This window comes from Wyeomyia smithii, chromosome 2, assembly GCF_029784165.1.
Source record: "Wyeomyia smithii strain HCP4-BCI-WySm-NY-G18 chromosome 2, ASM2978416v1, whole genome shotgun sequence".
Classification (NCBI taxonomy): Eukaryota; Metazoa; Arthropoda; class Insecta; order Diptera; family Culicidae; genus Wyeomyia; species Wyeomyia smithii.
The window spans coordinates 229512775-229536090 of record NC_073695.1 but is presented as its reverse complement, the minus strand read 5'-3'; the positions used below and the strand labels follow the sequence as shown (position 1 = coordinate 229536090).

The 23316-nt window shown below is 38.1% G+C and overlaps 1 protein-coding gene across 6 annotated transcripts in view; it reads right to left on the bottom strand.

The window, feature by feature from the left end:
• The window catches only part of LOC129723869 (SH3 and multiple ankyrin repeat domains protein 1), a 298799-nt gene extending 278895 nt beyond the window's left edge, over positions 1–19904 (bottom strand). For 5 of the 6 annotated variants that reach the window (XM_055678331.1, XM_055678335.1, XM_055678336.1 and 2 more), the window contains exon 1: positions 18453–19904. The gene's annotated coding sequence lies outside the window, so the exon portion shown is untranslated. The remainder of the gene's footprint in view (positions 1–18452) is intronic. The other variant, XM_055678333.1, reaches the window with a different exon arrangement.
• Between the last annotated feature and the right edge of the window lie 3412 nt (positions 19905–23316).

The window sequence follows — 23316 nt, the reverse complement described above, 5'->3', positions numbered from 1 at the left end:
AAAATCCAATTTTTCAATACTTATTCTCTAGAGATGTCATGTTGGCTAGTAAAAAAATATCAATACATGATATTAGTAAGAAATTTTTCTGGGAAAAACGGACGGCTCACCATTGAAATTTTCCAGCAACACTGCTACAGCATGCTGCTATTGCAAACTTGCTTAAGTATGAGAAATAATTTCGCGTGGAATTAATTTTCAAAGCGTGATTTTTGCTCATAGTATCTTCGAGGAAGCCTCCAAGATATACTTAACCCTTTATAAGGCAGTGGCAACTATATTGCCACCAACAAAATTTATTTTTTTCGCTGCACTTAGAATATTGTTTTCAAATTTGACTTAACCAAAGACTTCTACAAGTGTCTTAGAACACTTCAGTTTTTTTCTAGGACTGCTAGAAGTGTACAATATTGATTTTGGGATCATTTTTATGTCAACAAACCGCGATTCTAGACCGTCTTCAGGAAATTCATTTTTAATTTGGAGAAAATCCAACAAATTGGTAAGTTACCCACCAGGAACTTTCTATTCAGGACCTACTGTGTTAGACTATGCAGTTTTGTCGTTAAAATACATATTGGACGACAAATTTAAATTTTTTTCCTAAAATTTTTTCCTGGATACCACTCGAAAAACCCGTTACTTTGATCTTTTCCATGCAAAATAAATGAAGTCCTACTGTTACATTCTAATAACTATAATTTTTCATTTTTTATGAATACAAAAAATCAAGTTTACAATGCAGATGCAAAACAAATGCTTCCATCGTTTTTGGGGTTAACGGGTAGTGGCACCAATTTTTTCAATTGATTCAATAGTTGATTTTTTAACAAAGGTACATTTGTGTTGTTCCTTCTGTAAGGAATACGTTTTATTGATGTTTTTGTAGATTCCTTGCGTAGTTTTTACGGCCTTATAATGGGTTAAGCGATATCATTTCACATCACATGGTTGAATTTGGAACAGCAGCATGCTGCAGCAGTATTGCTAGTAAAATTCAATGGTGAGCCCTTCGCCAGATATTCTATCAGTCTGGGGTGAATATCTTATTTCACAAGCAATGTAGCGCCTTGCGGTCTTCAGAAGAGTTTTTCCAAGGAAAATTTCCTATAATTATCATGTATTTATATATTTTTAAGAGCCAACTGGACATCTCTATAAAAAAAGTTTTGAAAAAGTGGTTTTCCCATATAAAATCGTATGGAAGCTTTAAAAATCGGGCGTTTCATCGATCGATCTGAAAAGTTACACAGTTGTTATAGGACCCATAAGGAAAACGAAAAGTGCATAGGAGCGAGAAAAAAACACCATCTCTTTTTTCCCATATAACCGTGTCCCAGTCTAGTGACCATGTGGAAATGTTCAGAAGAGTTTCAATGAATAATCAATGAATTTCAGACGGTTTTCTATACGCCAGCCCTTGACAACTTTTCTCTAATTCTTGTCATTACTGACGTCAATGAGACACATGTGATTTCATAACTTGTTATCAAGTAATATATACGGTTATGGGTATTTCCGAAATCAGGATGACCTGAAATCGACCCTAAGCGTCGTTTTGAAATCCAAGGTGGCAACTTCCGGTTCATGAAAATCAGCCAAAAATGGCCAAATACCACCCAATATGAGTATTTTCGGAGCCGGGATGACATTCATAGGCCACAGTTGCCATTTTGAATCTATTCAGGACCACCACATAACATCCAAAGAGTTATGTTATTAGTGAAGCACCAGTGAAATCTTTTCGGGAAGGACCATATTGGGGGCCGTAAGGATGTTTTATTGTCGAGCACATAACGGTTACGATAAAATTTTGTTTTTGTAGTATCTCAATCATTTATTTTTCTCAATATTTTTAAATGAAAATGAAGACATTTTTCTCAAAGTCATTTTTTGACAACTTTCTTTCTTCTTATTCAGATATATCGATTTACAAAAAACTTCAGTCCTCTTTGAATGTAAGTCTAGATAATTTTTAAAAAATAGTGTTAAAAAATAGGATGCCAACCAAAATGGTAGTTTTAAGAAACCATATACAAAATTTTCACCTGCCTGTAAAAAACACCTGGTGAAAAATCGGAGGGGTTGGCTGCATGAAATTTCGGTTTTCGAAAAATTTTTGGTGTCAGATAGCTTATAAATGCATGAAACGTCGAGATCTGGTATTATCTGAAAATAATCATGATTTTCATGATTTTTCGGATTTCTCAAGGTCTAACTTCGTTTTGCGCCACCCCATTTTGAATCCAACTGACCTGAAATTTCACACAAGGTGTTTTTCGGGCAGGTAAACATTTTGTATAGGTTTTTTTTCCTAAATTTTTTGATTACTTTTTTCAAATGAAAGTGATTGGCACCCTACTACACACCCACCATATTTCATAGAACTCTGAAAGGGTGTTGCCAGCCCATCAGTCGATATCCTGATTTTTAGGTAACTGAACGCAAGGTTGCAAGGCTTTCCGCAAAATCCGCGCCATAGAGTAGTAAAAACGCGCCAAATCCGCAAAAAACGCAAAATCCGCAAAAAACGCGAAATCTGCGCCGACTGTAACAACCCTGCACATACACTAGTACTTTTTCATAAATATAACTTTTTTGGCAGTGGTGTCGAGTGAGTTTGGATATTGACTGTGCACTTAAGGTTGTCTCATACAAACACCTCCCCAGTGAACATTCCCGCAAACGTGCAAAATAAAACAAAGTTGTCTTTCTACCAAAAATTGTCTTTCTGCCCAATGTGCAAAATGAAACAAAATGGTCAAATGTTGACTTAAGGTTCTCTAGCTTTGTACGAGGAACTTGCATTTTTGGAATCAAAAATTTTTATAGTTTTCATAGATCGCCCTGCGAATGGCTTGACTTCTAGGTCACCAACAAGATCTCGATCCATATTTCTTTTAAGAATTTTTCTTATAAAAAATACTTGAACTACTACTCACTTCATTCTACTACCCATCAGGGTATCTTTCATGCCCTCGCCCGGTTTTCCCTTTTCACATGAAGCTGCACTAGACTAGCTCAAAACTGCAGGATGTCTGAAAACCTGGGGACTCACCCATCAAATGAACGCTTAGGGGGTCAGAAACACAGTTTACTATGGCAGCAACATTGAAAAATACTGTAGGTAGTACACAAGTTCGATTTTTGAGAAAAAAAAGGGATTCTGAAGGTTCTGACCAAAACCATTGCAGTCTCTTGCTGTCCCGAGTGCTCGTTCCGCTGGACCGTTTATCACCTTCAAAGAACTACATTTCTTCTTCGTTTCATTAAAATTCTTTCGTGAATTCCAGTTTGCAGGATTTTTGTTCAAAAGACCACACTCTAGCCGAAAAAATTTCTTCGGAGCTCACTTTTTTGTGAAGGAAATAAAATACGAAGCGCCCTGCCAGTCGTTGCCATCCATGTTCGGCAGGCAATTTTCACAGTTTGGCCGGTGGCACCAACCGTCTTAGCAAGCGCATGCAGCGATGTAGCCACTTTTCCCTCGGTCTTCCTCTTTAGCACCCTTTGGAGCTTCTTATCGCTCAGGGTCGTCGGCCGCTCGGAACTGGATTTTCTTTCGATGCTTTGGTTCTTGTCCAGTAGTGCTAAGATCATGTCAGTGTCAGTGCTAAGATCAAGTAGTGCTAAGATGTCGAAACGGAGGTATCCGGCGTCCACGAAGTGTCGGACTTCTGGTAAGGCTTTACTTACAGTAGTGAAAGTCTCACTTTTCTGACTAATGAAAAAATGCACAAGAGTAGCTCTTAAAGTTTTCGGAATCGAAATTTTGTTTGTTAGATAGCAAATCGCTTAGAAATGCATGAAATCTGTAGATATCCATTGAAAAGTGGTCGCTCGCACATGTGCACGGCAATTTTGAGTTTCGAACATAGAAAACATTATATATTTGATGATTGATTGTTTATAACTTTAGTTGTTGTTAATCAATCGTGTGTACTTCACTACATAATCTAATGAAGAAGCTACAGTTAAAATTTCAAGTCAATCGGATGTAAACTTTTTTAGTTCTACTGCTCGCCGATTTTGAAAACATGGTTTTGAGAAAAACGCGTTTAAAGTTTCAAATTGCTATAAATCTAAAGAATCGCAACAGTAAAGCCGTAAAGTTGTCCTTTCTGGGCTTTATCTTCCTCTTCTCCCTTTTTTTATCTGATCTAAGGCTGCGCCTACCCTCTTTCGCGGTATCAAACATGCGACGCTCAGTGACTTCAACGTGGTTGACGTCCGATCCCACGCAGAACTCAAACTTGTCACTCATATTTAAGTACTTTTGAGTATAACTCACAGTTAAAAAGTAACAAAAAACTCAAACAAAGAACGTACACAACGAGAACGGCTGATCGACTAAACAAATGGAATTTGTGAGTAAACACGTCCTGTAGAGACGCTGTAACGGTTGAAATTTGATGCAGCGGCCTCTATACTACGAATTTGAAACACGATATCGATCATAGGTAACTTCTACTAGTTTACAAAGCCTCGAAATTAAAAAAAAACGAGCATTGTCAAAATAAACGAAAAATGTTATTTTGGAGCATAAAAGTTGTTCGGTAAAAATTGATTTAAACGAATTTTGAGTTTAGATCAGTACTTGGGTGATGTAGATTTTGATTCTAGGATAGTTTTAGCATGATTTAAGTCAATAAAAAAAATGACAAGAAAAAAAAATTTGGTAGATATAACCCCTTAACGGTTTTTGCATTTTTATGTTTTATCTCTTCGCAACCTAAAAAGCCTTTTCGGCCTAATAATGAATTTATTTATTTTAATATGATAGTTTTTCAGTTTGAGCCTAAAGAAGTTCTGCTATTTCACGTTTTCTGTTGTTGTTGTTTGCGCTTCCGGTTTTCTCTAAGAGAAATATTTCTTATGTGTGCTTTTTTCATTCTGGCATCAACATTTGCTTTTTTCTTTGTTTTTATCTTATCGAGTTGTGTTTATCTTATCGAGTTTTTTGCAAATTTAATGTTTCACTGTTTTGTTTTTTTCATTATTTTAAGCAGCGATGGAAAAAAATCACCTGTAGCGATTTTGAATACATATAAAGCAGGCCTAAGATGCGTTGACATCGTTGTCAGTATGCGAATAACAAAGTATCGGCGTTGGTTCACTCTCTTTGCTTTCCTCTTTACGATATATTGCTTGTCGTTAGTGTACACCACAACATATGGTTTTCAATGTGCACAACTCGGTATATGAAGTTATTCGTCTCTGTTACACAGAGCTATCAGATCTTGTTATGTTCTTACCCATGAATATGACTTTTTGTCAGAAAAAGGAAGAAAATGCAATGTATGCTCTCCTACTCTCGCTCATGTCAACCGCTGCCGAAGTAGTCCCTTCCCCCACACTTTCCCTCTCACCGTATCACACCTCTGCTGCTGCTCAGGCGACATGATACTCTTCTGCTGCTATTCTTTGTTCCCCTAACGACTGGCATATAGAGAGACAAACGCAACGAGCGAATCGCTTCTCAGAGCAGATGTAGTCTAGTCATGTGTTGATTTTCTCCTAGAAACCTACGCGCCATATCATCATTTCATTATGTGTTGAGAGGATTCAAGTTTAGTCGCGGTCTGTACACTTCATGATGTGTACATGTGGAGATTAAACGATGATTGCATCATATTCGTTTCGTTTCCATCACTGATTTTAAAACAAATTTTGTTTCCTTGTCGCCTTCGTTAATTTATTTACCTCTTTTATTTTTCCTCCACAGAATCTTGACCCTACCAATTTCTTATATATCCAGCGTTTCATTTTTCAGAAATTTGCTTTCAACCTTCTTCGACCTAATGCTCATTTCTATGCCTTTTTACATCGTTTCAGTTTCATTTTATTACTGAATCAGCTCTATTTTGAGATTTTTTTATCCACTTTTTTTTATCTTTTATGATTTTCACCTTTTATCTTGAATTTTTTCATTATTTCAGCTTGGATTCTTTGCTTTATCGCCCTTTAGGCATTTCTCTCATTGAGGTTATGCTCTATCCAGATTTTTACTTGTAAATTGAAAATAATGTATCCTGAAACCGACTGACCTCTTTCATTTAGTTACAATTTGTCTTTCTGTATGAAATTTAATTTCAGCCAATGATCGTAAACTGAACTCATCACTTTGGAAAATGAGGCAGGGTGAAAAATAAATTGATCTCAAATAACTTCAGAATAGCGATTAAAACGTTTTAATGCCGGAAAATTGCTAAAATATATTCCTAAACGAAGCAAAGAAAAGTTTTTTTTTATTTTTTTAAATGACCAAAAGAGACAAAAAAAATATGAATTGAAAAAAAATAAAAAAAATCATAAATGCCCCTTTTTGAGGTTTAGAGGACGAAAAATATTGAAATTGAACCCAGAATTGGGAAATCGGGGTCAAATAACCAACAACAAAAATATCTCTACATGAACTCAAATAACGAAAATATGCTTCTGAAGGCCAAACAGAGTTAATGAAGGAAGAAAGAAAAGAAAAACGAAAAATGTTTCTCGAGGCCAAAAACGGAAAAAGAGAAAAATGTCAAATAACAGAATCATCCTAAACTGATCTCAGAATTGTGAGAAAACTGTTTGAAACCAGAACAAAAATGAAAAAGAGCTGACTCTGAAGATTTGTTTTTTGGGTTAAAATTTTTATTTTTATGTATTCCACAACTGAGGGAACGATTTGTTGATATCGCACTGATGCGAGTAGTGGGCAGATTGCCTTTAGTTAAAATTACTATGATCTGTGAGAGATGAGAAGTTTAGTGTCATTTTATTTTAGACCATTAAGGCAAGCACTTTAAGCAGTTTTAACAACAAGAATACAAAAACAGATGGCGAGAAACCTGTCCCATCAAACCTTCTGTATAGAAATTCTGCATTGCAGATAATCATAATCATTGCGTCTGTCAAATAATTTCACTATTTACACAGGCGAGGTAAGAAAATAAACATTCAACGCACGTACTCCCCATTGTAAAACACTCACAACACATCAATAAGTAACCGATTCGCACAACATATTTCGAAAAGCGAAGTTCGAGACTTTTTTTCGATGTCAAAACCAAAATGTTGCTGATTTTATCTTTCGATCCGGCTGTTTACCTGTGCTGTACCACTACAGCAGAGCTGCTGCTATTATGTAACATAACCGCCGGCGGCAAGCTGAGCTCCGGCACCGGTACACACTTGATTCGTGCAGTCGTGAATGGGCTTTATGGTGATACGATTATTGGGCCTGTTCTTGTTAGCAAATGGCAGATAGACGACGGCAGCGATGATGACGACGGCTCATAAAGTTGCAGGTCCGCTTCGTCTTGTTGCAATACGGCTCTCGGACATGGGAAATCCCAACCTGCCAGCGGTCGGTTTGAAGAGCCCACGGTGCGATTTATTTAACCTTAGCTCAGCTAATCGACACGCTGCCGCTGCTAATGGGGGTTTCGAACTTCGGTTGACAATAAATAATCACTAGTTTGTAAATGAGAAATATTTTTTTTGGTTCATCCGTTGAAGCTAAAAAAGTTTTGCAATGCTTCGATTATAGTTTGGTTCCAAAAAATACGAGTCATTTCAGATTCTGGCTCAGTGCAGCCCCTCCCAAACCAACAAGGCAGTGCGGCATTGAATGACTTGCCGGATGCTTTTTTAACCGCAATCCAAATAACTGCGAGTAGATCAGCGAAGCTCACCAAAAAGCCAAGGACCGTTGGCCTCAAGAGAGCAAACAATGGGATCAGCTTTCTGTCCACTCGCGCGGTCACACAATGGTTGCACGTCATCTTCCGTTCCACAATACAGAAAAAAAAGCGGCCAATTCGATCGCGTTCCGCCTCCCACGTTCTGCCGGGGCGATCGTCAAGGCTTCTTTGCTATACTGTCACGGGCAAAGCGAAGAAATGTATGTGGAGAACCGGTCCCACATGCTCCTGCTGCCTACGAAGCTTCTTGGCACCCGACTACCGTGATTTGCATAAACAAGCAACAGTTTTGCCTTCCTTCTCGGTGGTTTCACCGCTGCTCCACTCTCGGGTGCTTCAGTGTGGTTTGGGACAGTTTGTGCAATCATCGACTTCGATGGGTTTTACGTCAAGAATGAGGCTAACGCTTGCGGTTATTCTCTCTCCTTTCTATTTATTTGATGTTACCAGTGCGGAAATATTTCGTTAGTCAACTTTTCTGCCAAGCTCTATCCATCAATTTATCAACTGAATACCCGTTTGCCGCAGATCGGTCAGATCAACGATCAACGGTCGTAAACCGAACTGCAAACAGATAATGCTTCATAGCTCCACTTCCGAGCGAGCTTTGTTCAATCATTTTCTGCCCTGCGGGCTGTAATTAAAGACGAAAAACCACAATTTCCGGTCATTCTCGGACGAGGAGTGCAGTCAGACTATCATCACACCGCCACCATTCGGTCGAATCATTCGGACAGAACGCAAGCGATCAGATCGAACACAATCTCTTCATTGCGGCATCCACCATCGCACCGCACCGCACCAATGCGCCAAACCGTACAAACAGAGGTTTTATAACTGTACTCCTTTTCTCCTCCAAGTGCCATGCCATTTGGACGTTCGAAGTTTACCCTAGCTGCTGTGGTGCTAAGAAAGCCTTCCAGCCACGCACGGTCGTTCGATTCCATCCATTGAGAATAAAACTGGACCGGTTAGAATTTCGATTACCGCTATAAGGCGATGCGATGCATGCCGATTGTTAGGAAGCGAGAAGAAAGTCTTTCAAAACTGACCAGAATAGAAGTGATGCATAGATGTGTACAAGGGAGGAGGCTGGTTTGGAGTTCAACTCCTCTTAGAGATGGAAGGATATTAATGAAATTTATAACAGCGCTTACAGTTAAAAACTAGTGTAACAAATTGTAAAATCTGTCAGGAATTTATACAATTTATAGAAAGCTAGCAATGAGCAAGTTCCGATTAGCTAACGATGATTTATAATCCTGTATAATACTGAAAGTAATGTTAAGTATACATTCAGGGATTTCATCAAAACATCTCTATTAACTAAATAAAATAAACGTGGTGTAAACATAAAGAAAATCAGAAAATTAAGCCAACATTTCAAATTAGATTGTTAAGCACGCCGACGAGTTTTATATGTACCTAAAAGATTCTATTATAGGCAACTCCATTTATATTCTCGTCAATCTTTGGTTTTCTTTGTCAAAAGAAATCTTTGTCAAAAGAAAGTTAGGTAATCCGCCCTGTATAAAGTTTACAACCTCATCTTTCATTCCAAATATCAGCAGGTTTTACGTGTCTCTTACGAAAGATACGCATTCTGCATTGTGTTAATACTCGACATTTGCAAAGTAGATGTTTTAAGATTTTGCCTTCAAAACCATAAAGGTGACATACATGTATCGTTTGCCTAGCCTCTTGAAATAATCATTACTCGAATAGTGCCCTGAGAATAAATGTCCTCAGGTCTTTCTTGCAAGGCTCGCGATTTGTCTAGGAATCTTTTCGACTGTCGTAATCGCATTTGCTTCAATTCCCCAGTGACCAGAAATCCAATGACTATCGCAAAAAAGTAAATACGCGCGGTCGGTAATTTTTTTTCAGACGCATTTTGGCGAATTATTATCGTAGATATTTCCGCCTGGAATATTTTTAGGTAGTGTCCTATAGGAAAGAATTTATGGAGTCCTGCGCCTGTTAATAATTCATTTCGAAATTGTTTGTGCAGAATTTAAGAGACCCTTACCGAATTCTGAGATCACCTTGTTCCTAACTGATGCTGCCGAGATACAGGGTAAGGAGAACTTTTGTAATGCACTAAATGCCATCGTGGTAGGGTTCCAAAAGGCGACACAAAGATTTACACTGACGACTTCAATGCGAAGATCGGCACCGATAACACGGACTATCAGCGTGTCATGAAACGTCATGGTCTCGAAGAAATGAGCGAGAACAACGAGCTTTTTGCACAATTCCTTGAAAATCACGAAATGGTCTTAGAAGATTTACTCTTTACTCATTAAGCAGTGCACAAAGTCACATGAGTATTCCGTAATTAATTCTAAAGCAAGACTTAGTTAAAGTCTTCGAGAAGGGGGATTTGCCTTATGCGACAATTGGAGAGATATCATGCTCAAGTCCTGTGCAAAGTTATCATAGATCGGATACAGAAGAAAATCGACGCGATTCTCCGACAGTAGCAGGCAGCTCCGCTTTATCCTGGAGCTGGTCAATGAGTTCCAAGAGTCCCTATATTTGCCTACTTAACCCCGAAAATTTATGGGTTACCTTAAGATGCAAAGCAATCCCAAATAAAATCATCAACCTCATCGAAGTGCAGTACGAAGCTCTCATATGCAGAGTCCTGTATAACGCCTTGTCCGACCCTATTCAGGTAGTCGCTGCTGCGAGGCAAGGATGTATATTATCACCGCAACTGTTCCTCATCGACGAGATGGGTGCAATTGACCGCGTTCCAAACCGTGAGCTGCTCTGGCAGCCTATCTTAATTGAGCACCTCAACCACTTCGATTTGGCTGATGACTTTGCATTATAGGCACAATGGCGCTCTGATAAGCAGAGTAAGCTCGACGATCTAGATATACGCTCCTCGGCGACTGGCCTCAACATCAACGTCAGCAAACCATATCGTTGGAAGTAAACGTGGACAATTAGTGGAGAAAATCGAAAGCTTCTAATATCTCGGCAGCCAGATAGTGGCAGACGGCGGAACACAGAATGGTAAAGGTGCAAGGATCAAGAAGGCTAGGGCTGCTTTTGCGAATTTTTCAACTCAAATATGAAATCTGTGCTGCCAAAGAACGTCGAGACCCGATATATGTCAGTGAAGAACACCCAGAACCTGCAGGTTCTCGTCAACCGATGCCCGCGATATTTAATTCGTGTTTGGTGGCTCCAACACTAGATATCAAATGCCGAGTACCATCACCGGTGCCATCAGAAGCCGACAGTAACAAAAATTCGGGAACGAAGGTGGAGTCGGATCGGCCGCACACTTCGTAGGAGCAGAAAAGAAATCTGCAAGCAAGCTTTGGACTGGAACGGAGTCCAGCAGGACATCGCAGCAGAACTGCCTCTGCCCTAGGGGTTCGTGGCGACGCAACCACAACAAGTTAATCGAAGAAATCGATAAGAATATGACCTGGGCTCAGTTCAAGGCTAAGGCGAGCAACCGCCCAGGATGGAAATCTTCCAAGTCGGCCCTATGTACGACTACGGGTGCTTGGAACACATAAGTAAGTAAGTCTGATTAGGGTCGTCGAAAACTCATTACCACAACAAGGGTGATAAAATTCCGCCTTGAGGACATTCTTCAGCGGTTTTTCTTTTTAGTGTCCCACCTAAGCTGAGCATTTCTCGACTAACTAGATATACTTAAGTCCACTTTATTGTGTTCCTGTCTATGCTGTGCCTTCTCATGGCTATTTTCATTGAGTAGTGAGATGCACTATCAAATACTCCTTCAATATTGAGAAAGGCTGCCAAAGAAATTTCCTTGTCCTGAATGAATTACCATGTGCCATTATTCTTAAGAGCAAACTGAAATTTACTCGACGGATTGGCTCTCTAAACTGTTTTTGTATGATGATCAATTAGTTATTTCGCGATTTCTAAAAAGATGAATGTTGAACTCGTCTACCAGAAGGCTTTGGTATAAAAATAACTCTGGTTTGGCTCATTTAACTAATCTCCGCAATGATTGGAATAAGGGGTTTCTTGCTCTTTTGAACAAAAACTGGCTGTATTCCTTACATTACCCGAGTCTCGAAAAGTTGGAGGAAGTCTATTGCCAATTTTAACTTCGATTACTGAATACGGAGTAGGTAAGTTCCTGGGATTCAATCCAAATCGCATTTAAGGTTGACCGTTCTCCAGTTTAATACTGGTCCTGGCTGCAGTGGATATATTTTCGGTACGTTCACATATTTGCTTAAAACTGTTCCTCCTAGATTTTTGATTTTCTTTGTTGTATATTGTTAACGATTTTTTATATGTTCTCAATTACGTGTTAGTTTTACTTCACTAAACAGTTTTCTAAAGGATTTTCTTCAACCGATCCCTACATCAAAAAGCTTACAAGGTGCTCTGTGGTAGTGGACGCCCACTTAACGGGGAGAACCGTACAAAATTAACAATGTGATATCCCAGTAAAACTTAGTTCCTTCGAATGAATTCACGATAAAAAAAACTAGCGATAACGTCTGTGTGTCAAGATGAACAATCGGTTTTATACTTTAAATTTATACATTTACAGTCAAACCTGTTTTTGTGCGGCTCTTTTTTGTGCGAAATTAATTTTGTGCGACTTTTTTTATGCGATTATTTTTTTTGTGCGGTATATGAAAAAGGACCACTTCCGACATTTTCAGCCATTTAACATTTCCGATTCTTGGAATCAATTCCAACGCATTACAGAGGTGTTGCGTCCAAAAATGACTATTTGAGCCAGTTTTACGAAGGAAAAGTCACGAATTGCTTGCCTACGAAGGAAAGCGGTTGAAAGGATTAGTATGTTTAAAAAAGTTTCGTTCATCAATCCGATATTTTAAAATTGTTCTCATAGTTATTCTAAATCAGAATCAACAACTTTCGAGTTATTTTTAACTTAGAATTTTTTTATGTGGTCCTTATCCACCGCATAAAAAAAGTTTTTTTTTTCAATAATGCTGTGGAAATATTGTTTTGTAGCTGCATGATTTTTTTTATGCGATTTATTTTATGCAGTCCCTATCCTTCGCACAAAAACAGGTTTGACTGTACTGTATTTGAATGTTTTGTTTTTATTTTTGCTGTCAAAATCTCGGAAACAAAAAAAAACATGACGAGATTCCCGACTGGTGGTGACTGTCTTTGAAAATAAATTTTAAAATAAGGTTAGTGGTTAGTGATAATGTCTGAATTATCAGTAATTATACTAACAAGAGGGCAATTTTAAAGTTACTGTTAACAAAAGTAATTGTATCGACTTTATTCAGCGATAAAGTTACAGTGTTGTTTAAAAATAACATATTACCACACTAAAAAATAAGTCTTCTAATTTTTTTACGCATATTGGTTAGTTTTAGAGCAGTAAACCTGTTAAACAAAGATTTTATGTTTTTAGATGATTTTTAACGTCGTGCGCATTTAAGGGTTAATGGACCGTAGTACGTAATGCGCTCTAGACCCAAGTTTGTGTATGTTCTGTTTTACGATAGCTAATTAGCATGCCCCCCACATATTTCAAGAAACTTTGCTCTATACATGCTTCATATGGTTATATGAATTAGGGTTTTGAGCAATTTTTTTACACGATGAGTCGAAAATCATATATTTTATTTTGGTTGAATTTACGGAAAATGATTTTCATTAAAGTATTCTTCAAGAGTTACCAGATCTGTCTCAATATCATTGAGAATTGAGTGAATACTGGTGCGAGGGTGGAACAAAGCCGTGTCATCTACGAAAAGTCTCGATGAGCGACAAAGGCTCAGGTTCTCAGTATCATTTATGAATAACAAGAATAATACAGAACAAATGTTACTCCCTTGAGGAACACCAATATCGATCGAGAGTCTCTTTAAAGTATCTTGTAAGATTTATTCTGAACAATAATCGAAGAGGATTTGCATGTGATCTGGTGATGAAATTTCATCAAACACACGCCAAGAAAGCATTTTATTCGTACTATAGAATCCATATTTTGCTCCTCATTTTCAACATCTTTTAAGCAATCAAATTGTGTACTGTAATCATATTACTACCGAGTTAAGAGCTAGAAATGGCCATATGAATATACTTTTCAGTGTCATGATACGAAGAAAAGAGTTAGTGTTGGTTGACATTTGACCATTGACGAAACGCAAAAGTAGATTCTTAGGGCAAAACTATTTTCAAGCAAAAGAATTCACTGACTTTTCAGGCCTTTCCAGATACAAACAATGTTCGCGATAGTTCAACATAATGTATGCTCTTGATTGTCACGAAGCTTTGGAAAATATTTCTTTATATTTCAACAATCCAATTCTCTGATAACGCCAAGTTTTTCCTGGATTCACGTTTTGAGTCGTATGATAGGTGTTGAAGCTATATTTCAAGGCTTATGCGTTTTAAGTTGTGATATGTGGTTCTCAGGACCGTTCTAAATAATCTCTGAAAGTTGCAAGGCTAGACTGGACAAATAAAAATTATTTTTAAAATTAATACTCAGAACAACCAGCTTCCCTCCGTTACATACAAGTTAACTGAAACTCCAGAAACCGTGATATAAACTCGCCCGACTAAGAAAATGTTTATAGTGGAAGAAAGGTTCTCCGCAAATTAATTCCGAGGAGATAAATTCCCACGTAATAAGGTGTACAATTGTGGCTATAATTTGTAAAAATATTGTCCATCGCTAAACACCATCCATCTTTCTGGCAGCATATGGATTCTGTGTCGGAAAAACGGCTCGTTTTTAACGCTATCTATGAATGCACCCAATTTTTTATCTAGCGTTTCTAGATTGATTACACTGTGCTACAAATGTAAGAGATGTGCAAGAACTTCTGAAGTGACCATGTGTAGGTTGTAGGCATTGTTGAGTGTAACACTCGCTCACACTAGTTATTGTCAAAATGCCGCTTTTGGACCTCAGCGCATACAATTTTTTCAACTCGGAATTTTTCAATTCAACTTAAAATTTGCCGTATCTATATGTTTTGAAAGCCATAATTTTCACCTCTCTAAAACGGCCAAAATATAAAGAACCGGTTGAACAGTGACTGAGTAAAAATAATAATGTGAGCTGAGGTCAAAAAACAGGATTTTGACCAAACCTTCAAATTTTAAGGGTATTTAAATAACTTAAAGTATGGACGCAAGTAACACTCGACTAGAACTACAAGCTTCACTAGGTCACACCTGTAGTTCTGGCATTCCCCTTTCATGTGTAGCACCGTTGAATAATTTTGCAACAAATGCCAAAAATTCTGTTTCACTTAAAAAATATATAACTCAGCCAAACATCAACCGATTTTCATTAAACCACTCCTGTTTGATTTGTTATTGAATATACTTTCAAACTGCTAGTGTGTTTGTAGTACTTTTCCTAGAATAATAAGTGGCAAATTTCAAGTTAAATTGAAAAATTGTGAAGAAAAGGGTAAAAAAATAGATTTAAACTTAAATACCGCAACATGTTTCGATGAAATTAGTACACCCCTGTATATATTTTGAAAACTCTATATTTCCCCTTTCCGAAACTGCTAAAACAATGATAATCGGCTGAGAAATAACCGAGTTAAAAAAAATTATATGCACTGAAGTTCAAAAAACGGCATTTTGACCATAAATTCAAGTTTTGAGGGTGTTTCGAAAATTTCTGGTATGAGCTAATGTGACATTCAACAAGGCCTACAACCTACACTAGGTCATTTTAGAAGTTCTAAATCGCTGTAGCACACTGTTATATGTGGTCGAGTGTCGATTCACTTTGCCTTGTCTTTTCTTGAAATGTGGCCGTTTTTCGTTAAATGTTTGGCTCAAATGTATCAGTTATCATCATTAGAGAACTCCTGTGATGGCTTCACCTCCAATTCTTCGTCCACGAATTTCTTTATAGCACCAGGACCCTCCTTATCCTTGACGTCGAAAGTACCATTTGTGTGGTGGTAAAACCATTCGTTATAAGTTCTTTTACTTATGCAATATTTACCATAAATTTCTACCATTATTTGACGTGCCTTGGTTTTTCAAAATCAAATCGAAAATCAAAATTTCCTGCAAATAACACGTTTCTGATGTGACCTTACTAGCATAACGCTAATCGGAAATTTGTACTTTTTAAAGGTAAGTATTGGATATGTTTGATATTTTTTGGTCACTTTTTAAAATTGATTCTGTGGCGCATAGTAATTTAAATCATCTATAATTCCAAAGATAATAAAATAATAAATTAGAAAGTTTTCTAGAGCAAAATAAATGGAAATGTATGATTGAATATCGAAAGACTACAGTCAGAGCAATGTAGAGTTTATAAATCTAGTATTGAAAAAAATACAGAGAATTGAAACGAAATTACCAATTTCAATTTCGTAACATTCAATGAATAGACAACAATCAGGAACTTTGAAATAACCTTCGGCAGTTGTTACGGGGAACCAACGTTCATGATAAAACGGCGCGAAAAAATTGAATTTCTAATCAACCGGTACAGTGTCATAATGAAACCATTTGTATGCTTCCGACAGCTTATTCTGAAGATCTAAAAATTAATACACCGCACCTCCTCAAAAAATCCTACGCTCGTTCATGCAGGCAGTGATGATAATGATGCTGACGATGATGATGCAATGGCGATATGAACTTGCCGCCGCCGCCAGTAGGCAATATGGAGCTATCGAAAAGAGAAACAATAATTACCTCAACTATCGAAATCGGAATGGTCGTGACTAGCAAATACGAAAACCGAACCGGACGGGATCGCATCGATTACTCGGTACACAAACATGGAATGAATAATAGATTATGAACAGCAGCCCGAAACTGGCATCTGCCTTCCGCGTGTTGACCCGTGCAATCTGCTGGAGATCCTGCTGATTCTTGGAAGTGGTACCGACAGCGGAGAGTTGCTAAGCTTCTAGACTTCAGTTCATTTCGGCCAAAGCCAGCTAGAGTGCGGTTTCGTGACCCACCTCAGCTCACCTTTCGATTCTTCTTACGCTCTTCCCAGTCTGGTCAACTGGATCGGCATCGGCTGGACGCAAATTGTTGCTTTATCATTTCTATGCTCCACAGCCGGACGGTTTCGATGAAGGCGATGAGCGAACCGGACCGGACTCACGCCCCCGGACGGGGCCCGGCTGGTGTTGGTTGGCAGGAAAAAGCAATGATACAGCGAAAAATTGAGTTTACCGACTCGTCTGCTGACTGAAATATAATCGCGTATGCATTCTTATTCTCGCCTTTTGACGTTTGGCGCTGTTAGTTCCGCTTTCCTCCGGCGGTCGGCAACAAATTCGAATGCGCTTTTGGAGTATTCGGCGCCAGACGGCCGCCTGGTCATTGCTATAGTTTGGTAGAGTGCTCCACAGTTCTAGCGATAACGATTTGTTAGTGCAAACATTGTCGAATAGTGAAAAGATTTACTGTTTGTTATGTGAGCTCAACCATCGATGCGGTCGTCTCGTGTGTGTTATTTTACACTGTTTGCAAATAGTGTTTGTGGATAGTCTTACTAGAAAAATGTGAACTAATTGTTCCATATAGAGCTTTTGTCTGGAGTAATATCCGTTTGAGACTAAATCAAATTACAACCGGTCTCTCGCTTCGTTGCCTCCGAGCGAATCCTTGCTCATCTGGAGCTGCTAGGACGAGGAGTAGAACGAAAATGTGATTTTAAATCAAAAGGAAAATAAACAAACAGCGCAGTGCTTCTGTGTGCTATTCCAGGGTCTAGAATCGTTCTCGTATATTCACTGGTTTCCTGCCTTCTAATGCTATGATAATGGTGTCTTCAACGATCAACGAAATAAACGAGCGCTGAATTTATGGAATTCTTGAGTTATTTGAAGAAGACACAAAAATACCATTTTAGCAGGCACTCAACTTTTTACGCTTCGACATTACTAAAGAGCAACATGCTCCATGACCTTTATGTTCCAGACGGTAAAATAATTCTGTTCACGGATGCCTCATTGATTTCAATTCAATTTCCGTGCAACTGAACCTGAATCAACCGGTTCAATAAAAAAAATGTCATTAAGATTTGTTCTTTCTGGTGGTGTTATCTGGAGTTAATTCGATCGCTGTGGGTTTTATTGCGTCAAATCTAGCGATTATTTCAACGACGGAAGCGTAGAGGTTGTGTTGGAAGAACAAAGCCAGCAGAATTCATCTTAGATGCGAAAATTCAGCGCCAATTAGACGCTAATTAAACGCCCGGAACGCAGAATTGAATGGTCCGTTATTTCTTCGAACAAAGACAATATTTTGCTATCTCAAGGCAAGAATAGATATGCACGAATTATTGACCTAAAACGGTTGTAAGAATGACTAAACCAGGTCTAAGCCCACTTAGTATATGATTAGGAATTTTTATGTTTTAATAACATTTTGATGGCGATCATTTTGAAATTTGAAATCATTTTTAACATTTACAAATTTCGCGATGTTCAAGGTGTTTTTCTTCATGTAGTTGTGGTTTGTCGTTTGTTTAAGCCATGCTCGTATGTGATTAATTCATTGTTCGCGTAAATTTGTGAATTTTCTCCGCTGAGCAATGAAATTATAATGATAACTACCATATTACAAAACTGTTAAACAATTTATCTATCTAGCAACATATTGGTTATTGTTATCCATCATGTGGTTATGCTGTTATTATCGTTTGAAATCTGACGGACCATTTACCAGTTTCATTTCCAATTTCACAGAATGCATTCCAGTATAGAAAACAGAAATGTAATTAAAAAAAGACAATAACTTGGACTAACTTACCTTTATTAGAAAAGAAATCAGCTTTTCATACGATCAAAACAGCAGTCAGTCTTTCAGTAATCACTGCTTCTGCATCGTATAATCCAACCGTGAATGTAGCAATATGGAACTGTCAAAGGGTACGTCTCTGGGATGTGGTCCGCAACCGGTTTTTTTTTTCACAAATCGTAAACTTTTTTTTCTCTATTTGAACATACATTCCTCACATACCGAAAAATGCCCAATTCAGATTCCAATCTGTTCGAACTCACTGCACTGCACGCAACCGGACGAAACAATTACAATCATTTTCACTTTGATTGCACTAACTTCTTCTTCGGTAACATAATTGACAGCCAATTTTGGCTGTGGTTTGCATGAAAAGCTTCGACAAATTTCCCAGCCTTCGATTACTCAATATAGAAGTGTAGAGTGGGGCACACTGTGATAACCTTTTTTTTCTCCTTTACTTCGGACTTCCGAATCTCTGACGTTGAATGACCCAACAATGTCACCGACGATGATAGCACACCTTTTCCGGGATTTTCACCAGCCGATAAGAATATGTGTACACTGTAAGAAAAAAATCACTGTTTCAGCTGTTGTCCAACATCAGTTGGGATTCTTGCGTTGGGTGGCAGATTTCGACCAAAACATGCGAGTTATTGATTATTTTTTCTCTGTTTCAAAACGCTAAGGTTAGTATTGGTGTCGACCAGACCCAAATTTTCGTTAATAATTAACTATACGCTCGCGGTGAAACAATTCTACCCAATTGAACGCCTATTCCGGCGACACTTTATGCTCGAGGGAATCCATTTCCCAGATCGATCTCGAAATTCACTTTGTTTTAATTGGATTTCCAATCTTCTCCGATACACGACTAAACAACCGGAGGATGAAAGAATCCTTCACTGGCTGTAGAAACACGCACACCGATTCAAGTAGGCACTGCATCAGACGATAAAACCGATATGAAGAAGAGCACAATAGAAGAGCTCGGTGTAGGCACGCATGTGCACTAGTAGTGTGTTGAACGATGTTTTATAGCTTTTTTCTTCTGCCAGGACTATGGCGAAGCGCACACCCGCATACTGCCGGCAACGACAGCGACAGCGAACGCGAAAACTGTCAATCCGTGGCGGCCGGAATCGAGCGGCTCCCTTTTTCGGAAGGAGTCTGCGGTGGTAGCACCGTTACAGCATCACCACCCACCCTGCATCACACGCACCCTCCGCCCAGTGTTGGTGGGATCAGGCTAAACGAAGGCACCACAGACAGAACAGCACAGTGCACCGTCACAAGGACGCCTTGTTGTCAAACAAGTGCGCACCGCACACGCACTCACACATCCGAGCTGGAAGTGTGATTGTTAGCACTGTTGAAAAAAATTCGAAAAGAGAAGCACACGCGGAACCCTCTACTGAACGAGTTTACCGAACGGAGCACTAACTTGAACTGACCGCACGGATTCCGCAAGAGTTTGCCTGACGGAATCAAAACGAAAAACGCGAGAATCTCGCTTTGCGAGATACACGATATTATAGCTTCGAAGATACCTTCGAACGCGGGTGGAAGAAAGAGAAAAAAAATTGCGTGTATAAATCCCATAAATCCGCGAAGAGAGTCGAGTGTAGCTCTCGGTGCTCTCGGATTCTCAATTTATCAAAACATTAGTGGATTCAGTGTTGCCACTTGTACAAATTAATCAGTTAGGGGGTACAGGTGTTTTCTATTTTTGGGTACATACAGTCGAATTTCGCTCGTTGGGTTATGTTTAGTTGGGCTACGTTTTAGTTGGGCTACGTTTTAGTTGGGCTTCCACTCCTCGCCCAACTAAATCGAAGCCAAACATCATTTCTGACAACCTTTGTTTTCGTTTGAGGGGTTTGTGGATGCATTTTTAACGCATAAAATAGAATTTATTTAAAAAAAAAATGTACACACTTAGATATTATCACCGTACGGTAAGATAAATTACCGATATTTCAACAGCTGAGATCTCGGTAAAAATCTCGGTAATACATACATCAAAATACCGATTCTGTAACAGCAACAATTGAAAACTTGTCAAACTTCAATGAGATTCTCGGTAATATTTTGCCGGGATACTCATTAATTAATGCCGAAACTCATTTTAATTTCCTGAACACTCAGAAATTCCAACTGTCAAATTATTACGAAAACTTCGGTTAAATTCACCGAAGTACGTACTTTGCGATTTTTCAGATAAATTCATGAAGTGATCAAAACAATTGATTATCCGAGAATTTTAATAATTATTAAGTTAATATACATTTATACTCAATGTATGCAAACAATATTTTAATCAACTGTTTGAGAAACACTATAAGTTTTCTGGCGTAATTATGCAACGTAGAATTATACCTATTTTTGAAAGTATTTGAGAACATATTATTGTTAAGCACTCTTTTGGCTTGAAATTAGTGATATGTGGCTTAAGCCAAGCAAATTTTGTATTTGGACCTATGTTGCACTTTCCGTAATCCTTTCTAGATTTTGACCTCTTGTATGGCATCAAACGAATCTATGTTAACATGGGAAACAATGTAGAAAATCTAGAAAAAGTAGGAGGAAAATTAGTACAAGTAGTATCAATCTTAAAGAATGGGTTTCAACCTTTGCGGTTTGTCAATCAACAAACAATTTCCTAAAACTTTTCTACATTTGCAGTAGTAGCCTTAACAACAAGAAACATCTCAGCCCAACGACCGAGAGTTTTTCACGAGAAGGGCTGCGGGTTTAGTGCAACAAGCGAAATTCAACTTTAGTTTGATATATCCGTAAAGAAATTTAATCCAGACACCACTCCTGAAAATCCACATACACATAACACAATATTACCAACCATATTTTTTAGTGCTTTCAGTTCCGTTTGTTTTCTCTGCAACTTTAAAAAAAAATCGTTCGCGGAAATAGGATTAACTAGAAAAAGCTCAGTCGATTTTTTGCCAGCAAGCGATGTCATACAAAATTCCCATATCTGGCGTAATTGTTAAACAAAAAGTGAAAGAATTGGCAACGAAATTTAGGCAAAACTCCCTCAAGGCGAATGATGGATTGCTGTAGAAATTCACAAAGAGGATTGACATTACAAACTGCCAGTGGTGAAAGCGAAGCTGAAGATGTGTGTGCTGAACAATTCAATTACGAGATGCTACCTCATTGAATTGCTGGATACAGTTCACAAGACGTTTTCAATATGGATGAAGCAGGGCTGTTTTTCAAATGCATTTTTTCATAGATGACAAATGTCACAGAGAAAAATATTCTAACCAGTAACCAAAAAACTTGGACGGTAAGTTTCGAAAAATAGGTCCTTCAACTTAATAAGAGAATGAAACATGAGGAAAGACGCATTGTATTAGATATTAAGAATAGGCAATGGAAGAAAAACATAACTCTGCTACAAAACATCGACATCGTCTGCAGATACATATTTCGGTTATTGCTTATTTCTTATTGACAACAGTCTCAGTCATCCCAACATTCAAGAAAAACTTTAAAATGAAAAATTAACATATTTTCCTCCAAATATAACATCTGTTCTCAAACCACTCGATCTTGACTTTGAAAGTAAACAATCGCTGCATGTGCAGTGAAAAATCTACTTAGTGCTCATAAAAGTGGCGAACCACTGAAAATAGATTTACTACAGAGTATAAATATGATTGCTGAAGCGTGGCATAAAGGTGTCAAACTGTCTTCTACTGTAATTGTTCCATCAACGCTATTCTGGTCTTGGCAGATGGAATTATAACCATTAACGTGAGTTTTCTTGATACATTTAAAAATAAAAAATTGTTATTATTTTTAATAAATCCCCATGTAATAAGTTATAAGTTGGTCGTTAAAATAGCATATTTATATTTCACAAGCGAAATTTCAGTTCAACAGTTCAAAGAAACAGCATGTCAAATTACTCAGTTTGTACGAAAACAACATGCGGTGCTATTATATCGAACAACAACGTACATATAAGTACGCCGTTTTAAAATAATTCTAAATTGAATGATATTCTCTCAGATTACGCAACTTTTTACGACGACCTCTGTGAAGAAGAAATTTGGATTGACAATGAAATAGTCAATTTAGTCTATTAATTAGTCAATTTAATACGGAACCGTTTTGCCGTAAAAATCAGTTATTTTCCTAGATCTGACATCTCTGAATACCCGATATTGATGAACGCATGTGAGAGAAAGAGAAACCATTGCGTGTTTGAATCCGCAAAGAGAGCGCAGTGCTCTCACATTCTCATTATCTCAATTTATCAAAACATTACTCACTATTCGTGGTTGATCGAACGACGAAGGTTGAAAAAGGTAAATTCTCTGTCTAGCCACCCTGCAGAGAGCCCAGTTTTGCTGAGATTGTTTCATTTGTTTCATTTCATGGTTCGAGCTTTACGAATTTCATCGTAGGAGAGAAGAGCACCATATGTACCAGTCTGGTTTTGCGGTTTCTTTTTCCAACAGCGATACTACATTGTGACAGGTTAGGTTCTCGTTCGTTTTCTACTTTCAATGCTTTCGATAGTTCGAATGGCCGCTGTTTGGCGCTTTAATACAGAAGCAGCGATAAAAACAGCTCCTGTTGTGTTAGGATGATACAGGTGCGTTTGAAGTGTTTAACTCAATCATTTTTAAGGATTTTAGAAGCAGTTTGAAGGTATAAAATTCTCAATCGAAAGAGTCAGCAATAACTAAAAATTTGATTACTTCGATTGCTAACATTCGAAATCAGTGTAAACCACCTCACTGAAAACAGGTTTGCTGGACCCACTTCACAAAAAAATAACAAAAAATATTAACACACATTCAAACACACAGCCGTCCCTTCAATGGCTAACCGTACGCGTGAG